This window comes from Dendrobates tinctorius, unplaced genomic scaffold (genome assembly GCF_039654945.1).
Source record: "Dendrobates tinctorius isolate UK_male_01 unplaced genomic scaffold, ASM3965494v1 ptg000251l, whole genome shotgun sequence".
Lineage (NCBI taxonomy): Eukaryota > Metazoa > Chordata > Amphibia > Anura > Dendrobatidae > Dendrobates > Dendrobates tinctorius.
In genome coordinates, this window is record NW_027361918.1 from 9,062,501 (window position 1) to 9,074,323 (window position 11,823).

Genomic DNA, 11,823 nt, shown 5'->3' on the forward strand with positions numbered 1-11,823 from the left:
GCACAGAGTAGAGATACGGAGCACGGACTGGAGGTGTGGAGCACAGAGTAGAGATATGGAGCACGGACTGGAGGTGTGGAGCACAGAGTAGAGATGTGGAGCACGGACTGGAGGTGTGGAGCACAGAGTAGAGATATGGAGCAGGGACTGGAGGTGTGGAGCACAGAGTAGAGATACGGAGCACGGACTGGAGGTGTGGAGCACAGAGTAGAGATATGGAGCAGGGACTGGAGGTGTGGAGCACAGAGTAGAGGTGTGGAGCACGGACTGGAGGTGTGGAGCACAGAGTAGAGATACGGAGCACGGACTGGAGGTGTGGAGCACAGAGTAGAGATATGGAGCACGGACTGGAGGTGTGGAGCACAGAGTAGAGATATGGAGCACGGACTGGAGGTGTGGAGCACAGAGTAGAGGTGTGGAGCACGGACTGGAGGTGTGGAGCACAGAGTAGAGATACGGAGCACGGACTGGAGGTGTGGAGCACAGAGTAGAGATATGGAGCACGGACTGGAGGTGTGGAGCACAGAGTAGAGATATGGAGCAGGGACTGGAGGTGTGGAGCACAGAGTAGAGGTGTGGAGCATGGACTGGAGGTGTGGAGCACAGAGTAGAGGTGTGGAGCACGGACTGGAGGTGTGGAGCACAGAGTAGAGGTGTGGAGCACGGACTGGAGGTGTGGAGCACAGAGTAGAGATATGGAGCACGGACTGGAGGTGTGGAGCACAGAGTAGAGATATGGAGCACGGACTGGAGGTGTGGAGCACAGAGTAGAGGTGTGGAGCATGGACTGGAGGTGTGGAGCACAGAGTAGAGGTGTGGAGCATGGACTGGAGGTGTGGAGCACAGAGTAGAGGTGTGGAGCACGGACTGGAGGTGTGGAGCACAGAGTAGAGATATGGAGCAGGTGTAGGGAAGGTGACCTGACGGACGGACGGACTAGTCAGAGTGAAGAAAGATAGGTTTGCACAGTGTAGGTAGGAGACAGTGATTACAGTGGGGAAACAACTAGAAAAGTGTAGTGGACGTGCAGTACCTTGGGATGACCATTAGATGGCAGGGTGGAGTGTGAGCAAAGGACTTTACAGCAGCTTAGGGCTTTAGAAACCGTTGGTCATGGGGGGCGTGGTGACAGTTAGTGACAGTTTCAAGGAACCGGGGAAGTTATAAATTCTGAGGGAGGGTTCCAGAAGGTTCCAGTCCCCAGGGGGAGCTCAGGTGACAGGAGGACTTCGCCAGTCTGTGCACTCTGAGGAGAATCCAGACCAGGGGGACTGAGGAGAGAGAATGTCAGGGGGGTGGTCCTGACAGGAAAGGACCGCAGTTGAGACGAGGTACTGGGTGTAAGACACCGTATGTGACACGACGACTGAGCAGTAGAAGCGCTGTTGGTTAATGGGCCTAAGGCGGCCACAGTGACGGAACTGTCAGGAGCGTCGACAGTAAAGGAGGGGACGGTGTGTGCAGACACGTCTCCAGTGTATGGTGTGAGAAGCGGCTCTGGAAACGGAGGGCCGCGAGGTGTGCCGTCAGTCGGACGGCAAGTGAAGAAATAAACTTGGACCTGTTGCACCCAGAATCTGCCTCCATCGTGTCTCTGTTGTCATCTCTGCGCGGTATAAAAGTAGGACCACCCCCCAGCTCGGCACCCCACCACCGACTACATTTGGCGTAGTCGGCAGGATCGCCGCCGCTAATACGCTATCTTCTGCGGCAGGCCTGCAACTGAAGTACTGAGGAAAACTTGGCTGCTCTATTTCGGATTATAAACACCTGTGGACTAAAAATTACTGACCTGTGGATTACAAATTGGGACGCTGTGTCGGATCTGTGTTGCTTGCAGAGGATCCAAGGCAGTAGCTGATTCTGCCCAAGATGGCGGTATTACTTCAGCGCAGAGGAGAGGTCCGGGTGTTTGCAGTTGTTCAGAATGGACTGGGACCCCCTCCAACGTACCCCAAAAGGAAGCAATATATGCCCGGAGATCGACGTTTCCATATATTGGACCCTGGCAGATGGGTGGAAAGGTCTGCCAACGCCCCACCCAGCAGGAGGAGTGGCACAGAAGAAAAACTTGGCTGCGGCTGTCTGACGCCATTCGAGTGCTGCCCAACGGACGGTATGAGATGCTGCGGGTGTCGGGGCATCGGCCGCCTAGAGTGGCAATGGCGGCGAGAGATGGAGCTGAATCAGAAGTCATCTTCAGATTTACGGGCAGGCAGCGGGATGCTGAGCCGGGGAGCGGAGCCTGAGGGGAGTCAGCGAGAACGGCTGCCACCAATACCAGCAGAGGACTTCTCAGCGGAGCCCCCGAGTCCGGAGGGAAGGCCCGCAGGACAGTGGAGCAAGGAACGGAGGCTGCGGGGGAAACTGCGTGATGATGGAACGGAGGCCGCAGCGCCAGGGAAGGTGAGAGTACCCCCGGCCCTACCAGTGCCTCCGCAAGCGGCCCCCACCATTCTGCTGCAGCACGCGGCCCCCTGCGCACCGGAAGGCCTAGTTACCACGGGCCCCGTGGTGTATGCAGAGCTGAGCGAGGTCCCCGCTCATGTCCCCGAACTACCCCGCCCGGAGTCACCAGTGCAGAGCTCACCCAAAGAAGATGCTGCTGCGCTTTCCCTGCTAATAGCAGCTGCATTGTTGAAATCGGCCGTTACTCCGACTCCGTTGGAAGTAGTGGATGCGGCCTGTCCTGAGGCCGCGGTTATGCCGCTGCTGGAGTCGGCTGCGACCGATTTAGCGGGCCCTGTGATTCCAGCCCCCGAGGACCCGGTTCTCCCCATTTGCCACCTGACCCCAGCGGCTGCTGGGCCGCAGAAATCTTCGGCCGTTTCTGTCTTGCGGTCTTTTTCCGCGGAGTCCCGCCCACCGGACTCCAGGGCCCGTGCTGTTCCCTCCGTGTGGGAGGCGGAGATGATCAGGAAGAAAAAGGCCCGGGAGCAGGAAGTGTGGAACCTGCTCCACACTCAAGGAGAGGCCGTCATGGAAAAGAAGAGGACTTGAATGGACACCCTCAGTATCCCCGTGGAGCCCTCACCTCTGTCCATTGAGAGTGGTATAGACTGTCAGGAGTTCGATGCACCGTTGTGCAGATTATAAGGACAGTTGCATTTAAAAAAAAAGTTTTGTTGTTGTTTAACTGATGCAACTATTTTCTCTCTCTTTCTTTCTTCTTTCTATGTTCTTTATATACGAAAATATGTTTACCTGACAGAACGGGGATACGGAAAAGTGGAGGAGTGTCCAGGTCCAAGGAAGGGGGGGAGGAAGAAAGAGGAAATGCAATGTTATGTTATATTTTGGTTTTAAAAGCAAGAGAAAATGAAAAAAAAAAATTATAAAAAAATGGGGTACTTGTGCTATTATAAAGTTGTATGATGTATAATATGCAAAGTAAAATGCAACAGGTCCGGGTTAAGGGAAGGTCTGCGGGACCAAAGGAAAGTGTGAGATCCGGTAGGGATCTAAGAGTTGAGGTCTGGGAGACCGGGACGCCGACCATGACATGTAATTGAAAGAAGGAAAATGAATGGGAAGATGTGAGAAAGACAGCCGTCCTAGGTCAGGTCCCCCGACACCACGGACACCCCTGAAGAAGGAAAGGCGGGCGCCGGCAATGATCTGGTAGGTGAGTGGCCTCGATCATGGCGTACCGGATAGTGAAAGGTAACAGTAGGGGAGAGTAGGGGAAAGATACACGCCGTAGAGAGAATACGGGTGTACCTTGCCCAATTTGAAAGACGTTGTCATGTGGCGTGCGCGCTGGTGAGTAGCAGTAGGCTGCTCAGAGCATAGTGCTCCCAGTATTGTTCGGCCCCCGCAGATAGTGGGTTTGGCTCAACTTCTGGTCCGACAACAGAATGTAGGTGTAGATTCAGAACGACGAAGGCAGGGATGACGATTGTCGAGGACGACAATGGACAAAGGAAGGGAGTGTAGGGAAGGTGACCTGACGGACGGACGGACTAGTCAGAGTGAAGAAAGATAGGTTTGCACAGTGTAGGTAGGAGACAGTGATTACAGTGGGGAAACAACTAGGAAAGTGTAGTGGACGTGCAGTACCTTGGGATGACCATTAGATGGCAGGGTGGAGTGTGAGCAAAGGACTTTACAGCAGCTTAGGGCTTTAGAAACCGTTGGTCATGGGGGGCGTGGTGACAGTTAGTGACAGTTTCAAGGAACCGGGGAAGTTATAAATTCTGAGGGAGGGGTCCAGAAGATTCCAGTCCCCAGGGGGAGCTCAAGTGACAGGAGGACTACGACAGTCTGTGCACTCTGAGGAGAATCCAGACCAGGGGGACTGAGGAGAGAGAATGTCAGGGGGGTGGTCCTGACAGGAAAGGACCGCAGTTGAGACGAGGTACTGGGTGTAAGACACCGTATGTGACACGACGACTGAGCAGTAGAAGCGCTGTTGGTTAATGGGCCTAAGGCGGCCACAGTGACGGAACTGTCAGGAGCGTCGACAGTAAAGGAGGGGACGGTGTGTGCAGACACGTCTCCAGTGTACGGTGTGAGAAGCGGCTCTGGAAACGGAGGGCCGCGAGGTGTGCCGTCAGTCGGACGGCAAGTGAAGAAATAAACTTGGACCTGTTGCACCCAGAATCTGCCTCATCGTGTCTCTGTTGTCATCTCTGCGCGGTATAAAAGTAGGACCACCCCCCCCAGCTCGGCACCCCACCACCGACTCTACACAGGGACTGGAGGTGTGGAGCACAGAGTAGAGATATGGAGCACGGACTGGAGGTGTGGAGCACAGAGTAGAGGTGTGGAGCACGGACAGGAGGTGTGGAGCACAGAGTAGAGGTGTGGAGCATGGACTGGAGGTGTGGAGCACAGAGTAGAGATACGGAGCACGGACTGGAGGTGTGGAGCACAGAGTAGAGATATGGAGCACGGACTGGAGGTGTGGAGCACAGAGTAGAGATATGGAGCACGGACTGGAGGTGTGGAGCACAGAGTAGAGATGTGGAGCACGGACTGGAGGTGTGGAGCACAGAGTAGAGATATGGAGCACGGACTGGAGGTGTGGAGCACAGAGTAGAGATATGGAGCACGGACTGGAGGTGTGGAGCACAGACTGGAGGTGTGGACCACAGAGTAGAGATATGGAGCACGGACTGGAGGTGTGGAGCACAGAGTAGAGATATGGAGCACGGACTGGAGGTGTGGAGCACAGAGTAGAGATGTGGAGCACGGACTGGAGATGTGGAGCACAGAGTAGAGATGTGGAGCACGGACTGGAGGTGTGGAGCACAGAGTAGAGATGTGGAGCACGGACTGGAGGTGTGGAGCACAGAGTAGAGATATGGAGCACGGACTGGAGGTGTGGACCACAGAGTAGAGATATGGAGCACGGACTGGAGGTGTGGAGCACAGAGTAGAGATATGGAGCACGGACTGGAGGTGTGGAGCACAGACTGGAGGTGTGGACCACAGAGTAGAGATATGGAGCACGGACTGGAGGTGTGGAGCACAGAGTAGAGATATGGAGCATGGACTGGAGGTGTGGAGCACAGAGTAGAGATGTGGAGCACGGACTGGAGGTGTGGACCACAGAGTAGAGATATGGAGCACGGACTGGAGGTGTGGAGCACAGAGTAGAGATATGGAGCACGGACTGGAGGTGTGGAGCACAGAGTAGAGATATGGAGCACGGACTGGAGGTGTGGAGCACAGACTGGAGGTGTGGACTACAGAGTAGAGATATGGAGCACGGACTGGAGGTGTGGAGCACAGAGTAGAGATATGGAGCACGGACTGGAGGTGTGGAGCACAGAGTAGAGATATGGAGCATGGACTGGAGGTGTGGAGCACAGAGTAGAGATGTGGAGCACGGACTGGAGGTGTGGAGCACAGAGTAGAGATATGGAGCACGGACTGGAGGTGTGGAGCACAGAGTAGAGGTGTGGAGCACGGACTGGAGGTGTGGAGCACAGAGTAGAGGTGTGGAGCAGGGACTGGAGGTGTGGAGCACAGAGTAGAGATGTGGAGCACGGACTGGAGGTGTGGAGCACAGAGTAGAGGTGTGGAGCAGTGACTGGAGGTGTGGAGCACAGAGTAGAGGTGTGGAGCACGGACTGGAGGTGTGGAGCACAGAGTAGAGGTGTGGAGCAGGGACTGGAGGTGTGGAGCACAGAGTAGAGGTGTGGAGCACGGACTGGAGGTGTGGAGCACAGAGTAGAGGTGTGGAGCATGGACTGGAGGTGTGGAGCACAGAGTAGAGATATGGAGCAGGGACTGGAGGTGTGGAGCACAGAGTAGAGATGTGGAGCATGGACTGGAGGTGTGGAGCACAGAGTAGAGGTGTGGAGCAGGGACTGGAGGTGTGGAGCACAGAGTAGAGGTGTGGAGCACGGACTGGAGGTGTGGAGCACAGAGTAGAGATGTGGAGCACAGACTGGAGGTGTGGAGCACAGAGTAGAGATATGGAGCACGGACTGGAGGTGTGGAGCACAGAGTAGAGATGTGGAGCATGGACTGGAGGTGTGGAGCACAGAGTAGAGATGTGGAGCACGGACTGGAGGTGTGGAGCACAGAGTAGAGATATGGAGCACGGACTGGAGGTGTGGAGCACAGAGTAGAGATATGGACCACGGACTGGAGGTGTGGAGCACAGACTGGAGGTGTGGACCACAGAGTAGAGATATGGAGCACGGACTGGAGGTGTGGAGCACAGAGTAGAGATATGGAGCACGGACTGGAGGTGTGGAGCACAGACTGGAGGTGTGGACCACAGAGTAGAGATATGGAGCACGGACTGGAGGTGTGGAGCACAGAGTAGAGATATGGAGCACGGACTGGAGGTGTGGAGCACAGAGTAGAGATATGGAGCATGGACTGGAGGTGTGGAGCACAGAGTAGAGATGTGGAGCACGGACTGGAGGTGTGGAGCACAGAGTAGAGATATGGAGCACGGACTGGAGGTGTGGAGCACAGAGTAGAGATATGGAGCACGGACTGGAGGTGTGGAGCACAGACTGGAGGTGTGGACCACAGAGTAGAGATATGGAGCACGGACTGGAGGTGTGGAGCACAGAGTAGAGATATGGAGCACGGACTGGAGGTGTGGAGCACAGAGTAGAGATGTGGAGCAGGGACTGGAGGTGTGGAGCACAGAGTAGAGATGTGGAGCACGGACTGGAGGTGTGGAGCACAGAGTAGAGATGTGGAGCACGGACTGGAGGTGTGGAGCACAGAGTAGAGATATGGAGCACGGACTGGAGGTGTGGAGCACAGAGTAGAGATATGGAGCATGGACTGGAGGTGTGGAGCACAGAGTAGAGATGTGGAGCACGGACTGGAGGTGTGGAGCACAGAGTAGAGATATGGAGCACGGACTGGAGGTGTGGAGCACAGAGTAGAGATATGGAGCACGGACTGGAGGTGTGGAGCACAGACTGGAGGTGTGGACCACAGAGTAGAGATATGGAGCACGGACTGGAGGTGTGGAGCACAGAGTAGAGATATGGAGCACGGACTGGAGGTGTGGAGCACAGAGTAGAGATGTGGAGCAGGGACTGGAGGTGTGGAGCACAGAGTAGAGATGTGGAGCACGGACTGGAGGTGTGGAGCACAGAGTAGAGATGTGGAGCACGGACTGGAGGTGTGGAGCACAGAGTAGAGATGTGGAGCACGGACTGGAGGTGTGGAGCACAGAGTAGAGATGTGGAGCAGGGACTGGAGGTGTGGAGCACAGAGTAGAGATGTGGAGCACGGACTGGAGGTGTGGAGCACAGAGTAGAGATGTGGAGCACGGACTGGAGGTGTGGAGCACAGACTGGAGGTGTGGACCACAGAGTAGAGATATGGAGCACGGACTGGAGGTGTGGAGCACAGAGTAGAGATATGGAGCACGAACTGGAGGTGTGGAGCACAGAGTAGAGATGTGGAGCAGGGACTGGAGGTGTGGAGCACAGAGTAGAGATGTGGAGCACGGACTGGAGGTGTGGAGCACAGAGTAGAGATGTGGAGCACGGACTGGAGGTGTGGAGCACAGAGTAGAGATGTGGAGCACGGACTGGAGGTGTGGAGCACAGAGTAGAGATATGGAGCACGGACTGGAGGTGTGGAGCACAGAGTAGAGATGTGGAGCATGGACTGGAGGTGTGGAGCACAGAGTAGAGATGTGGAGCACGGACTGGAGGTGTGGAGCACAGAGTAGAGATGTGGAGCACGGACTGGAGGTGTGGAGCACAGAGTAGAGGTATGGAGCACGGACTGGAGGTGTGGAGCACAGAGTAGAGATATGGAGCACGGACTGGAGGTGTGGAGCACAGACTGGAGGTGTGGACCACAGAGTAGAGATGTGGAGCAGGGACTGGAGGTGTGGACCACAGAGTAGAGATATGGAGCACGGACTGGAGGTGTGGAGCACAGAGTAGAGGTGTGGAGCATGGACTGGAGGTGTGGAGCACAGATTAGAGGTGTGGAGCACGGACTGGAGGTGTGGAGCACAGAGTAGAGGTGTGGAACAGGGACTGGAGGTGTGGAGCACAGAGTAGAGATATGGAGCAGGGACTGGAGGTGTGGAGCACAGAGTAGAGATGTGGAGCAGGGAATGGAGGTGTGGAGCACAGAGTAGAGATATGGAGCATGGACTGGAGGTGTGGAGCACAGAGTAGAGATATGGAGTACGGACTGGAGGTGTGGAGCACAGACTGGAGGTGTGGACCACAGAGTAGAGATATGGAGCACGGACTGGAGGTGTGGAGCACAGAGTAGAGATATGGAGCACGGACTGGAGGTGTGGAGCACAGAGTAGAGATGTGGAGCAGGGACTGGAGGTGTGGAGCACAGAGTAGAGATGTGGAGCACGGACTGGAGGTGTGGAGCACAGAGTAGAGATGTGGAGCACGGACTGGAGGTGTGGAGCACAGAGTAGAGATGTGGAGCACGGACTGGAGGTGTGGAGCACAGAGTAGAGATATGGAGCACGGACTGGAGGTGTGGAGCACAGAGTAGAGATGTGGAGCATGGACTGGAGGTGTGGAGCACAGAGTAGAGATGTGGAGCACGGACTGGAGGTGTGGAGCACAGAGTAGAGATGTGGAGCACGGACTGGAGGTGTGGAGCACAGAGTAGAGGTGTGGAGCACGGACTGGAGGTGTGGAGCACAGAGTAGAGATATGGAGCACGGACTGGAGGTGTGGAGCACAGACTGGAGGTGTGGACCACAGAGTAGAGATGTGGAGCAGGGACTGGAGGTGTGGACCACAGAGTAGAGATATGGAGCACGGACTGGAGGTGTGGAGCACAGAGTAGAGGTGTGGAGCATGGACTGGAGGTGTGGAGCACAGATTAGAGGTGTGGAGCACGGACTGGAGGTGTGGAGCACAGAGTAGAGGTGTGGAGCAGGGACTGGAGGTGTGGAGCACAGAGTAGAGATATGGAGCAGGGACTGGAGGTGTGGAGCACAGAGTAGAGATATGGAGCATGGACTGGAGGTGTGGAGCACGGACTGGAGGTGTGGAGCACAGAGTAGAGGTGTGGAGCACGGACTGGAGGTGTGGAGCACAGAGTAGAGGTGTGGAGCATGGACTGGAGGTGTGGAGCACAGAGTAGAGATATGGAGCAGGGACTGGAGGTGTGGAGCACAGAGTAGAGATGTGGAGCATGGACTGGAGGTGTGGAGCACAGAGTAGAGATACGGAGCACGGACTGGAGGTGTGGAGCACAGAGTAGAGATACGGAGCACGGACTGGAGGTGTGGAGCACAGAGTAGAGATATGGAGCATGGACTGGAGGTGTGGAGCACAGAGTAGAGATGTGGAGCACGGACTGGAGGTGTGGAGCACAGAGTAGAGATATGGAGCACGGACTGGAGGTGTGGAGCACAGAGTAGAGATATGGAGCACGGACTGGAGGTGTGGAGCACAGACTGGAGGTGTGGACCACAGAGTAGAGATATGGAGCACGGACTGGAGGTGTGGAGCACAGAGTAGAGATATGGAGCACGGACTGGAGGTGTGGAGCACAGAGTAGAGATGTGGAGCAGGGACTGGAGGTGTGGAGCACAGAGTAGAGATGTGGAGCACGGACTGGAGGTGTGGAGCACAGAGTAGAGATGTGGAGCACGGACTGGAGGTGTGGAGCACAGAGTAGAGATGTGGAGCACGGACTGGAGGTGTGGAGCACAGAGTAGAGATATGGAGCACGGACTGGAGGTGTGGAGCACAGAGTAGAGATGTGGAGCACGGACTGGAGGTGTGGAGCACAGAGTAGAGATATGGAGCACGGACTGGAGGTGTGGAGCACAGAGTAGAGATATGGAGCACGGACTGGAGGTGTGGAGCACAGACTGGAGGTGTGGACCACAGAGTAGAGATATGGAGCACGGACTGGAGGTGTGGAGCACAGAGTAGAGATATGGAGCACGGACTGGAGGTGTGGAGCACAGACTGGAGGTGTGGACCACAGAGTAGAGATATGGAGCACGGACTGGAGGTGTGGAGCACAGAGTAGAGATATGGAGCACGGACTGGAGGTGTGGAGCACAGAGTAGAGATATGGAGCATGGACTGGAGGTGTGGAGCACAGAGTAGAGATGTGGAGCACGGACTGGAAGTGTGGAGCACAGAGTAGAGATATGGAGCATGGACTGGAAGCGTGGAGCACAGAGTAGAGATACGGAGCACGGACTGGAGGTGTGGAGCACAGAGTAGAGGTGTGGAGCACGGACTGGAGGTGTGGAGCACAGAGTAGAGGTGTGGAGCATGGACTGGAGGTGTGGAGCACAGAGTAGAGGTGTGGAGCACGGACTGGAGGTGTGGAGCACAGAGTAGAGGTGTGGAGCAGGGACTGGAGGTGTGGAGCACAGAGTAGAGATGTGGAGCACGGACTGGAGGTGTGGAGCACAGAGTAGAGGTGTGGAGCAGGGACTGGAGGTGTGGAGCACAGAGTAGAGGTGTGGAGCACGGACTGGAGGTGTGGAGCACAGAGTAGAGGTGTGGAGCTGGGATTGGAGGTGTGGAGCACAGAGTAGAGGTGTGGAGCACGGACTGGAGGTGTGGAGCACAGAGTAGAGGTGTGGAGCATGGACTGGAGGTGTGGAGCACAGAGTAGAGATATGGAGCACGGACTGGAGGTGTGGAGCACAGAGTAGAGATGTGGAGCATGGACTGGAGGTGTGGAGCACAGAGTAGAGATGTGGAGCACGGACTGGAGGTGTGGAGCACGGACTGGAGGTGTGGAGCACAGACTGGAGGTGTGGACCACAGAGTAGAGATATGGAGCACGGACTGGAGGTGTGGAGCACAGAGTAGAGATATGGAGCACGGACTGGAGGTGTGGAGCACAGACTGGAGGTGTGGAGCACAGAGTAGAGATATGGAGCACGGACTGGAGGTGTGGAGCACAGAGTAGAGATATGGAGCAGGGACTGGAGGTGTGGAGCACAGACTAGAGATATGGAGCATGGACTGGAGGTGTGGAGCACAGAGTAGAGATGTGGAGCACGGACTGGAGGTGTGGAGCACAGAGTAGAGATATGGAGCACGGACTGGAGGTGTGGAGCACAGAGTAGAGATATGGAGCACGGACTGGAGGTGTGGAGCACAGACTGGAGGTGTGGACCACAGAGTAGAGATATGGAGCACGGACTGGAGGTGTGGAGCACAGAGTAGAGATATGGAGCACGGACTGGAGGTGTGGAGCACAGAGTAGAGATATGGAGCACGGACTGGAGGTGTGGAGCACAGAGTAGAGATGTGGAGCAGGGACTGGAGGTGTGGAGCACAGAGTAGAAATGTGGAGCACGGACTGGAGGTGTGGAGCACAGTGTAGAGATGTGGAGCACGGACTGGAGGTGTGGAGCACAGAGTAGAG